This window comes from Balaenoptera acutorostrata, chromosome X (genome assembly GCF_949987535.1).
Source record: "Balaenoptera acutorostrata chromosome X, mBalAcu1.1, whole genome shotgun sequence".
Lineage (NCBI taxonomy): Eukaryota > Metazoa > Chordata > Mammalia > Artiodactyla > Balaenopteridae > Balaenoptera > Balaenoptera acutorostrata.
The window spans coordinates 83355183-83368273 of record NC_080085.1 but is presented as its reverse complement, the minus strand read 5'-3'; positions in this window follow the sequence as shown (position 1 = coordinate 83368273).

The following is a 13091-nucleotide window of genomic DNA, read 5'->3' as shown; positions in this document are numbered from 1 at the left end:
CCAAACTAAAAAGTGAGGAGAAAATGAATGAAAAGAAAAAAAAAAAAGAATGGGATATCCAAGAATGTGGGAAAATTATAAAGTGTGTAACATAAACATAATAGGAATAAGAAAAGGAGAAGGAATACGGTAACAGAATAATGCAGAATAGCAAAGACAAAGAAAAAATCTTGAAAGAAGCCAGAAGACCAAACTAGACATAAAATAAATCAAAACAAAAACTTACCTATAGAGGAATAAGAATAAAAATTACATTGGGCTTCTCTTCAGAAACTATGCAAGCAGGAAGAGAGTATACAATCTAATGATTTGACATGTGTGTATACTGCAAAAAAAAAAAAACACAATAAGTTTAGTTAATGTTAATCACCTTATATAGTTACAAAATTTTTCTTGTGATGAGAACACTTAATATCTACTCCCTAGACCCCACCAAAAACTACTCTTTTAGCAACTTCCAAATATACAACATAGTATTGTTAACTATAATAACCATGCTGTACATTACATCCCAGAAATTATAACCAGAAGATTTTACATTTTGACCACCTTCACCCATTATCTCCATGCCACTCCTGCCTGTAGCAACTACCAATCTGTTCTCTGTATCTATGAGTTTTTTTTTTTTGATTCCATGTATAAGTGAGATCATACAGTATTTGTCTTCTCTATCTGAATTATTTCAATTAGCAAAATGCCATCAAGGTCCACGTCCTCACAAAAAGCAAGATTTCTTTCTTTTTATGGCTGAAAAATTATATATGTATATGTACATATATATATATATATATATATATATATATATATCCATCACATTTTCTTTATCCATTCATCTGTCCATGGAAACTTAGGTTGTTTCCATGTCTTGGCTATTGTTAATAATGCTGCAATTAACAAGGGGATGCAGATATTTTTCAAGGTAGTGATTTTATTTCCTTTAGATATATATCCAGAAGTGGAATTGCTGGATCATATGGTAGTGCCATTTTTAATTTTTTGAGGAATCTCCATACAGTTTTCCATAGTGGCTGCACCAATATACAGGGTTTCCTTTTCTCCACATCCTCGCCAGGACTTGTTATTTCTTGTTTTTATGATAATAGACATCTTAACGGCTGTGAGGTGATATTGTGTTTTTTTTTTCTTATTAAAGTATTGTTGATTATAATATTATATTAGTTTCAGGTGTACAACATAATGATTCAGTATTTTCATAGATTATGCTCCATATGAAGTTATTATAAAATATTGGCTATATTTCCTGTGTTGTACATTACATCCTTCTTATTTATTTTATACCTACTAGTTTATACCTCTTAACCCCCTTCACCTATCTTGCCCCTAAAATGCCATACTATCCAAAGCAATGTTCAGATTTAATGCAATCCCAATAAAAATACCTATGACATTTTTTACAGAACTAAAACAAATAATACTAAAATTTGTGTGGAACCACAAAAGATCCCAAATAGCGAAAGTAATCTTGAGGAAAAAAAAGAACAAGGTATCATGCTCCCTGACTTCAGACTATAATACAAAGCTCAAATCAGAATGGTACTGGCACAAAAACAGACACACAGATCAATGGACTAAAATAAAGAACCCAGAAATAAACCCACACACATATGGTCAATTAATCTATGACAAAGAAGCCAAGAATATACAATGGGGAAAAGACAGCCTCTTCAGTAAGTGGTGTTAGGAAAACTGGAAATCTACATGTAAAAGAATAAAAGTAGAGCATTTTCTCACCCCATAAACAAAAACAAACTCAAAATGGATTAAGTATCTAGATGTAAGACCTGAAACCATAAAACTCTCAGAAGAAAACATAGGCAGTGCACTCTTTGACATGTCTTAGCAATATTTTTTTGGGATCTCTCTGCTTCAGGCAAGGGAAACAAGAACAAAAGTAAATAAATAGGACCTAATCAAACGTCAAAGCTTTTGCACAGAGAAGGAAACCATCAACAAAACAAAAAGGCAACCTACTGAATGGGAAGAGGTGTTCGCAAAGGTATGTCTGATAAGAGGTAAGTGTCCAAAATTTGTAATGAACTCATACAACTCAATATCAGAAAAAGCCCAACAAACTGATTAAAAAATGGGCAGAGATCTGAACAGGCATTTTTTCAAAGAAGACATACTTATGGCCAACAGGCACATGGAAAGATGCTCAATATAACTAATTATGAGGGACATGCAGAAGCTTTTTTGTTTGATGTAATCCCACTTGTTTATTTTTGCTTTTGTTGCCTTTGTTTTCAGGGTTTAATTCAAAAAATCATTGCCAAGACCTATGTTAAGCTTACACCTATGTTTTCTTTTAGCAGTTTTATGGTTTCAGGTCTTACATTGAAGTCTTACATCCAATTTGATATGATTTTTGTGTATGGTATAAGATAGGTGTCCAGTTTCATTCTTTTGCATGTAGCTGTCCAGTTTGCCAATACCACTTATTGAAGAGACTACCCTTTCCCCATTGCATATTCTTGGCTCCTTTGTCATAAATTAATTGACCATATATGCATGGGTTTCTTTGTGGAGTATCCTGTTTTATTGATCTGTGTGTTTGTTTTTATGTCAGTGCCATATTATTTTGATTACTATAGCTTTTGTAATATAGTTTGAAATCAGAAAGTGTGATACATACAGCTTTAATCTTTCTCAAATTTGCTCTGTCTATTTGGAATCTTTTGTGGTTTCATAAAAAATTTAGAATTGTTCTATTTCTGTGAAAAATGCCACTGAAAGTTTTAGAGATTGCATTGAATCCTTAGATTACTTTGTGGAGTAGAAAATTTTCACAATATCAATTTTTCAAATCCACGAATATGAAACATGTTTCCATTTATTTGTGCCATCCTCAATTTCTTTCATCAGTGTCTTATAGTTTTATAGTTTTCAGTGTACAGATGTTTCACCTCCTTGGATAAGTTTATTCCTAGGTATCTTGTTCTTTTTGTTGCAATTGCAAATGGGATTATTTTCTTAATTTCTCTTTCTGATATTTCATTCGTAGTGTATAGAAATGCAAGTGATCTTTCTATATTGATTTTGCATCCTGCAATTTTATTGAATTCATTTATTATTTCTAAGTTTTTTGGTGGAATGTTTAGGATTTTCAATATATAATATCATGTGCAGATAGAGAAAGTTTTATTTCTTCCTTTCTGATTTAGATGACTTTTATTTTTTTTTTCTTGCCTAATTGTTCCAGCTAAGATTTCCAGTACTATGTTGAAAAAAAATGGTTAGAGTGGGTCACCTTGTCTTGTTCTTGATACTAGAAGAAACGCTTTCTGGTTTTCCCCCATTGAGTACAATGCTGTCTGTGACCTTTGGGATTTTAAATTAAAGATCAGTCATGTTGCAACTTTGTGTCTAGCACATACCAAATCCCAAACTCCCAGAAGTAAAGCAGGCATTCAATATAAACCACATTGTTTATTCAATTTTTTAGGCACAGTGAACTACTCTAATTATTTAGAATACATTTTACATTAGTGTAGGAAACTGTTTTCCAGTTAATTTTCCAGATACCAGCCAATGTTCAATCTAGCAAGCAAGTCTTTTTTAATGATAGCAGTTTCAGGCATACCATTAACTTTTTCCACACATTGTTTAAAAGAATGAAGGCTGAAAAGTCAGTGAGCTTAGCAAACATAAAAATGTTAGGAAAAAACAGCTAATTAAGCACATAAAGAAAAAAGAGACATAAGAAGATACAGAAAAAAAAGAAAACAAAAACAGAGGATCAATATGACAAACAGTTACTTCTTTGAAATAATAATATCAAAACATCTATAGCTAGAATGATGAAAAAATAAAAAATGTAATGGAACAAAAAACAAATATCTTGCTTAAAATAGGGGATATTATTAAAAATTCTATGTACATGAGAAAGTTTAGCAGGAATTTATCATAAATTACTCTATGTCATATAACTGGAAATATAGATGAAATAGAAACATTTCTAATAAAATACCATAGGGGAAACATAAATTGTGATTAGTTTCATAACTATTAAAAACATTCAGTTGGTAATGAAAAACCTTTCTTAAAAGCAACTCAGGCCAAGATGGCTTTAATAGTTAAATCTACCAAACATTTAAGGAAGGAATAGTACCAGTCTTACCATAGGACAGTCTCATCCATGAAGGTAAATGCAAAAGTTATAAATAAAATCTTATCAAGACAAAGTATGCAATATAGGAAAGGGGTAATACAGTAAAGCTAATTTTGGTTTATTTTAGGAATTAATAGTTGTTTTAACAAATGAAAATCACTCTATGTATTTTATCACATTAGCAGAAAAAAAGAGAAAAATAATGTGATCACTTCAACAAATACAGAAAAATGCATTTGATAAAATCCAGCTCTAATTTATGATAAAAATTTATTTAAACTAGAAATAGTAGGGGTCTTTCTTAATCCAATATTAAGAGATATCTATTAATTAGCCTATAGCAAACAACACACCTAATGGTGAAATGAAAGATTTTGCACTGACATCTAGAATGAGATAATGATACCCACTACCTCCACTTTTATCTAATATTGCACTTAGAGTACCACCTATTGTGGTAATGCAAATATAAATAAATAAAAATGATCATATTTGGAAAGGAAAAAATAAAAACATCATTTTCATTTGGTATGCTTGTTTACATTGAAAATCCAAGAAAAATCAGGTAAATTATTGGAATTAAGATTTGAGATTAATAAACTTGTTGATATACATACACATATACTTGTTTATAAACATACTGACAGAGGATAAAGATAGATAGTTGATAGCTAAATAGATGACAGATAGATAACTTGAAGGGGACAGAACATAGATCCAGTTATTGGGAGTTGGTACAAGGGTAAGAGGAAGCCAAAAGCAAAATTCCATGAAAGCAGTGATGATGATCTTTGGTTCACTACTTTGTCCTTAATGTGTAGCACATTGTAGGCAGTCAATGTTTGTTGAATGAATGAATGCTCAGTGAGTGAGATATGTAACCAAGACTCCTTATATGTGCCCTCATAGGAGATGCATTAGTCAGAGAGCCTGAAGTAAAGTTACAGATAGGGAGTAAATGGCTCCAGAGCTAAAGATTACAGGACAATAAAGACAGGAAACATAAATGGTCATTTTAAGAAAAATATCTTAAGTCAACTTGTATCCCTTAGAATTAATATTTAAAAATAAGGATAAGTAATACATTTTCCAATTATAATTTTCTTTTGAAGATATTAACAATATTGTTTCTTTACCATATGAATTCAGCTATTTTTATCAATCAATTCATCTATTTGGACTCTGCTTGCAGGTTAATTAGATTGAAATATAAAGAATTCATCTGAAATTTAACCACACTGACCAATCTAGACCGACAGTTTGATATTGTTTATGGACTCCTGGTTTTGACAACAAATAATAAAACAACGTTAAAGAAGCTCGTACATTTTAAGAATAAAATATGATTTCTGTACCTTGGTCTTAAAGTGTCTGATTAAAGCTGGAAATTAAAATATAAGTAAGAGAAAGTTGTTAAATTTAATTAGTAATTTTTTAAATAAAATTATGGATGTGCTACCTGTGCCAAGATCTATCAGAGTTTGAGATTTCATAGGAACGTAAAACTTAATATTCCCTTAAGGAACACAGTCCCCAGGTAGAAGAAATCATAGTCTGATGATGTTGTTTGTCATTAGTTCTGTATGTAAGGAAAGGTCTTCATCTATGTTTAAATGTTTAAAAAATTAGAATTTAAAACATATTATGAGAAATTGTACTTTCCCCCCTCATTTGCATTATTATGTGAGTTTAAGGGCTGCTAGCAACTTAAAGGCTCCTTTAACAAGATAAATTTTCTTTGCCACATATGTCTCTATTTCATTTGAGACCTTATCAAAATTTAAAGTTGTTAAAATGAAATCGAGATTTGTAGTTGAAGAGTCACTAAAAACGTGCATCACACTTAGTACTAAAAATGATTCCCTTTGCCTAATTTCATTACCAAAACCTTGAGAAATTGTAACTTTATTTATTTACTGCTTGCATCTAGAAATTACATTTTAAATCATTAACTTAAATTTAAAAGGCAATATAAAATAATGCCTTTAAACCTACTACTAGAAAGGAGATTTATTCTCTTTTAGAGAAAATTTAGACTTTTTCATGCTAAGATTTGATTTAGAAAACAAGAAGATAAAGGTTAGTAAGCAGACTTTAGTTTAAAAATTTGGCAGGTTTTTCAGCTTGTATGTAAGCCAAGAGGCCAACAGCCGTGTTCATCCTTGACTGAGCAAGTCATAGTACCGGAGCTTACAAGCTGATTGTACAACAGGGAAAGCAAGGCAGAATCACAGCTAATTAGAATTCCTGCAGGCTTTATCAACAGGTCTGCAAAGTACAGTAATTAAGCTATGGCTGTGAAAACATGTCACTTTGATGTTTTGGAGATGATGCAAACTAGCTTGAAATTACCCAGCTCAAAAATAATCACTTAAGAACTTTCTTAAAGTGACACATGGAATGTATATTTGACTACTGTGATTTTTTAAAAAATTACTTCAATAAAAGCCAAGGCTAATTTAATATCTCAGTAAAGAATATCATGGGCTCAATTACTGACTTGCTTTTGCGCAGATGTATTCTGGACCAAAAAAAAAGCAGAAGTAATTAAATATTATATATTGATATCTTAATATTTTCAAATATCAAGATCTGTCTATACATGTAATAGGTAGGGCAATTGTCATCTCAGAAATAAATTCATTTTTAACATATTCAAAAGTCAGAATCTTTTTTTGTTAATGGAATTCAACAAAGGAGTATATTCATAAATAACTTAATAATTTTAATTGTAGAGCCTGACAGTGAATTAAATCTAAAAATGAAATGGAAAAAAATTCCAAAATATGCCTCTATTTTTAAGTGCTGTTGTAAGTGTGATTTGATGAACTTCATATGAGAAGAATGATAGAGTTGACATCTGCTATTGTTTTTTTTTTAGAAATTGGAACTCTTACACATTGCTTGTGGAAATGTAAAATGGTGCAGACAATATGTACGATAGTTTGAAATTTCCTCAAAAAGGTAAAATACAATTAGAGTTTGGTTCAAGAGCTTCACTCCTAGATATATGCCACAAAGAATTGAAAACAGGTGTCCAAACAAAAACTTGTACATGAATATTCATAGCAGCATTGTTGACATTGGCCCAATGGTAGAAACAATTTGAATATCCATCAGTGGATGAATGGATCAGCAAAAGAGGGTAGATCTATAAAGTTCCATATTACTCTGCCATATATAGAAAGAGTAAAATTGTGCATCCACTGTGGAAAACAGTATGGCAGTTCATCAAAAACTTAAACATAAATTAACATATGATCCATCAATTCCACTTCAGGGTAGACACACAAAAGGTTTGAAAGCAGGGAGTGAAAGAGATATTTGTATACGTGTATTCATAGCAGCATTACTGACACTGACCAAAAGGTGGAAGCAACCAAAGTGTCCATGGTCCATGGATAGATGAATTAATAAGCAAACTGTGATATATACACAAAAGTATATTTTTCAGCCTTAAAAACTAAGGAGATTCAGACACATGCTACAACATGTCTGAGCCTTAAAATCATTATGCTAAGTGAAATAACCCAGTCACAAAAGGATGAATATTAATATATGATTACACTTCTATGAGGTATCCAGAGAAGTGAAGTTCAGACACAGAAAGTAGAATGTGGTTGACAAGGGTTAAAGAGAGTTAGTGTTTAATGGATGCAGTTTCACTTGGAAAAAATGAAAAAGTATGGGAGATGGATAGTGAGGATATTTGTACAACAATGTAAATGTAGTGAATGTCATAGAACTATATAGTTTAAATGGTTTAAGTGGTAAATGTTATGTTCAATGGATTTAATCACAATGGAAAATGTAAATGAAGTACTGATACATGTTGCAACATGCATGAACATTGAAAACATCCTGAGAGAAAGTAGCCATACAGAAAAGGCCACCCAGATCATACTCATCTTGTGTGCTTTAAATCCATCAAGGTTGTGAAAATGAGGGAAAGTCTCAAGAACACTTCCAGGAAAAGTAAACTGTATCAGAATTGAAAAAGACATTTTCATGCTTTGGGGCAGGTGGTGAAAGTGGAAGTGGGCCTGTGGAATTGGATTAGAAGGTGAAAACCATAGTGATTTATCATTTGGGGGTTATGTGCATGTTCCCTGGGAGAGTGTCACTTTTTAGAGTAAAACACAATGGAAGTTGTCATTTACATTGGCATATGTGGTAAATCAATGATGACTGGGACATCTGAACTTGCAGGTAAAGAGTACATTGTACTGTTACTGCAAATTTTCTGTAGTTTGAAATTATTAGAAAATAAATAACTTTGCAAAACAAACATGTCAATACCATGCCAGAAAAGTAGATAAGACATCAAACTTCATGATAGGGACCAAGCCCTACCCAGATTCAGTTCACCCAAAATGGTTAAGCTAGTTGCTCTTGTAGGAATCCACATATTATTAAGAGGTACTGTAACAGGGAAGAGCAAAATCTGACTCCGTGTTGGATCTGTTTCTTTTACTTTAACCTTTGCTTTTCGTTGCTTTTGTTATTATAATCATACATAATGGCCTGCCTCAGGGAACCCTGCCCTTCTGCCTGAATGTAAAACTAAAGTGCCCTTGTTCAGCTCACAGGGAGACCATTTGACCCTGCCCACCTGTGAATGGCTGCAGAAAAGAAGAAATTAATGCATCCCTCCCCAATGTTGGCCAAGCCAGGAGATATTTTGCAAAACTAATGGCCTTTTTACTTTACTTCCTGACCTCCTCCCCCTCTCTGTTCTATAAAAGAAACTGGCATCCAGACCCTGATAAGATGGTTTTGTAGGGACACTAGTCCGCAATCTTCTTGGTCTGCTGACTTTCCAAATAAAGTCGCTATTCCTTGCTTCAACACCTCATCTCCCAATTTATTGGCCTGTCATGCAGTGAGCAGAGTGAGCTTGGACTCAGTAACAGTACTGTGGGAAGATTATATTAGTAGTTAATGTGTCTTGGGTGTTGTGGATGACCTGGGATACAGTAGAAACAATGGGATTTCGAGTTACAATTTTCCACATCAAACCACCAAAAGGTACAAGTAATACATGAATTTAGTAAAGTTGCATAATACAAAAGCAATACACAAAAATCAGTTGAGTATCTATACACTAATAAAGAAGTAACAGTAAGAAAATAATCCCATTTACAATTGCATCAAAAAGAACAAAATACCTAGGTATAAATTTAACCAATGATGTGAAAGACCTGCACAATGAAAACTGTAAGACACTAATAAAGAAACTGAAGAAAAAACAAATAAATAGAAAAATATTCTGTGATCAAGAATATTGTTAAAACGTTCATCCAGCCAAAGCAGTGTGCACATTCAATTCAATCTCTAACACAATTAAAATGGCATTTTTTTACAGAAGCAGAACAAACAATCCTATTATGTGTGCAGAACCAAAAAGGACCCCAAATAGCCAAAGCAATCAGAAGAAAGGAGAGCACAGCTGGAGTGAAATAGCTCCCTAACTTCAAACTATGCTAGGGATCCACAGGAACCAAAACAGTGTGGAAGTGGCACAAAAGCAGGCACATGCACCAGAAGAACAGAACAGAGAACCCAGAAATAAACCCACGTGTATGTGGTCAGCTAATTTATGACAAAGCTGCCAAGGACATACACTAGGGAAAGTCCCCTCAATAAATGATGCCAAGGAAACTAGATACCACAAACCAAGGAAAGACACTGGAAACTAACTACACCACACACAAAACTACCTAAAATTTATTGGTTTCCACATCAAGCCCTTCCTCTGCTGGCTCCTCTGAAAATGGACTCCCCTCAGCAGTCAGTCACATACAGGACGCTTCTCCCCACTTTTTCTTCACCTTTTACTCCCAAGGCGGCACCTCCCAGCAGGTCCTGAAGACACTGGGCTCCTGTCTACGTGGACGAGGTCCAATGTTTTCCAGAAGCTGAAGCCCCAGTATGTCCTGAGGAGACCAACCTCCTGTCTGTGTAGACTTGGCCAGGCTTGTCCAGAAGCCAAAGCCCTGGCGAATCCTGAAGAGCCAACATCCTGCCTCCAATATTTAGAAAACTGCTCTGAAGAATCCGGAAGGACTCCCAGCTCAGCATCTCTGGCTCAGCGTCTCTTCCCTCCCCCAACACTGAGCTGCCCCAGAGCCTGAGGGGAGGGCGGCGCCACCCCTGATCCCTGACCCCTGACCCTGACTTCACTCTGGCTGCACTGCCGCTGGGAGGGACCCGGTGCCCAGATTCTGTGCTGTTCAGTAGGCAGTCAACGATGTGGAATCTGCTGCTTTCACTAAGCCAGCATCTGTCCTCATGTCCAAGTCCAGCACCTCAGCTTTTCTTCCAGGCCAGACAGTTTTAGAAGTCTGACCCAGGTCCCACCCACCTGGAAGATGGGTATATGATACACGTTTAGCCAATCCCATTTTCCATCCTCTGCTTGCTGTGATTGGTGCAGTGATGAGAATGTTATCCAAGCCAGGCCAAAGGCATACCAAGCCATGAGTTTTCATGAGCATGATTCCCTCAACTCTGTTCTTTCTCAAGATTATTTTGGCTATTTGGAACCTTCTGTGATTTCACAAAAATTTTTAAATTATTTGTTCTAGTTCTGTGAAAATTGCCTTTGGTAGATTGATAGCGATTGCATTCAATCTGTAGATTGCCTTGTTAAGTTATATTCTGAATATATAACAGGTATACAGGTATATTTAACTAACTGTGCTCTTTTTCTTAAAAAGTCTCCATTTGATCAGTATTTTAATATTCTTTGAACTTGATAAGGAATTGGGGAACACTTGAACTTTCCTTTCACCTCTCATCTTTCATGCTATTCTATATTATTTAATCCCACTTTGTTTTTCTCTTTGACAAAAGAATGGATATGTATGCATGCATGCCTCAGTGTGTGTTTCAGTATGTATATTTACAATCGCTATTATTGCATTTTACCAAATTGTCTTAGAATTTTCTTTGGTTAACTTTGCTTTTTGCACCCATTCTTTCTTTCTAGTTTATCTTTCTTCTTACTGGAATACATTCTTCCATATTTTTTCACTGGGATGTGAGAATGTACTTAGTACACCTCACTATTGAATGTTACTTTTTCTAGATACCAAATATGAGTTAGCAATCATTTTCTTCTGAACTGAGATATTACTGCATTATCTTCTGGCACCTCTTATTTATGATAAAGAGTCTGACAATCAGTCTGAAGTTTTATATGATGGTTAGTCTAGGATTGTTCCTTTGTAAATATTCTTTTTTGGGTACCTTTTAAAAGTAAGTTATTCATCTTAGAATTCTACTAAATATCTATTCATTTTTTAAAAATTAATTAATTAATTTCTTTATTTTTGGCTGTGTTGGGTCTTCGTTTCTGTGCAAGGGCTTTCTCTAGTTGCGGCAAGCGGGGGCCACTCTTCATCGCAGTGTGCGGGCCTCTCACTATCGCAGCCTCTCTTGTTGCGGAGCACAGGCTCCAGACGCGTAAGCTCAGTAGTTGTGGCTCACGGGCCTAGTTGCTCCGCGGCATGTGGGATCTTTCCAGACCAGGGCTCAAACGCGTGTCCCCTGCATTGGCAGGCAGATTCTCAACCACTGCGCCACCAGGGAAGCCCTCTATTCATTTTTATGTATCATGCTTAAGCCATTATATCTCTCTCTCTTTTTTACTTAAAACATTCATCTATTTTATTTTTACTGAGATTAAATTTATATACTGTCAAATAAACAAATTTTACCCATATAAATTGGCGAGTCTTTGCAAATGTATACATCCGTTTAACCAGCAGAACCCCCTCAAGATATAGAACATTTCAATAACTCCAGGAAGTTTCATGTCCTTTTAGTCAATCCTCACCACTCATTGGATAACGCTGTTCTGATTTCATCACCCTCAACCAGTTTGCCTATCCTAGAACATTATATAGATGGAATAATACAATATGTACTATTTTGTGCTCAGCTTCTTTTGTCCAGCATAATGTCTATAGATTTATCTATGCTGTTTCACATATTAGTAGTTTATTCTTTTGTTGTTTCTGTTGAGTACTAGTTCTTTGTATAAAAATACCACAATTTGTCATTCCATTCTCCTTTATATAAGCATTTGGGCTATTTTAAATGGTTTCCTGTAGTAAATACAGTTTTTAAAAATGTTTTATAAGTTTTTGGTAAGCATGCATTTTTATTTCTCCAGAGTAAGCTCATAGAAATGGAATTGGCATATAATATGCTGGGTGTATGTTTTCAAATTTTTATCTTGTTGCAAATCAGTTTTCCCAAAATGGCTGAAACATTTTACATTCCCACCAGTGATATGTGAGAATTCAGTTGCTCCGTAACCCTACAGTCATTTATTATGTCATTCTGTTTTTGTTTGTTTGTTTGTTTATCTATTCTGATAGGTGGGTAGTTATATTTTATTGTAGATTTAATTTTTATTTCTCCAGTAATTAAAGATGTTGATCATAATTTTTCCTGTGCTTATTAAGCATTCATATATTGCCTGTGTCTTTTCAATTATTTTGCCCATTTTTATTGGTTTACTTTTTAAATCTTTGAGTTGCAAGAATTTCTCTCTGTGCACAGGTATAACACACACATACACACACACATACACATAAACACGTACATTCTGTAACAAATCTATTTGCAACTTACCTTTTTATTTTCTTAACAGATACTTTTGATGATTACAACTTATCAACTTTCCTTTATTGTTATTGCTTTTTTGTGTCCTATATAAGAAATTTTGGCCTACCTCAAGGTGGCAAAAATGTGTGCCTGTGATTCCTTTAGAAGAGTAATAGTTTTAGCTTTTAGGTTTAGCAATAGGATCCTTTGAATTATTTTTTTATATGATGTGGAGAAAGGCACTAGGTTTATTTTTTCATACATTATTATTAATTGATTCCATCACAATTTTTGGAAAGGCTGCCCTTTCCCCCACTGAATACTTTTAACACCTTTGTTGACTATG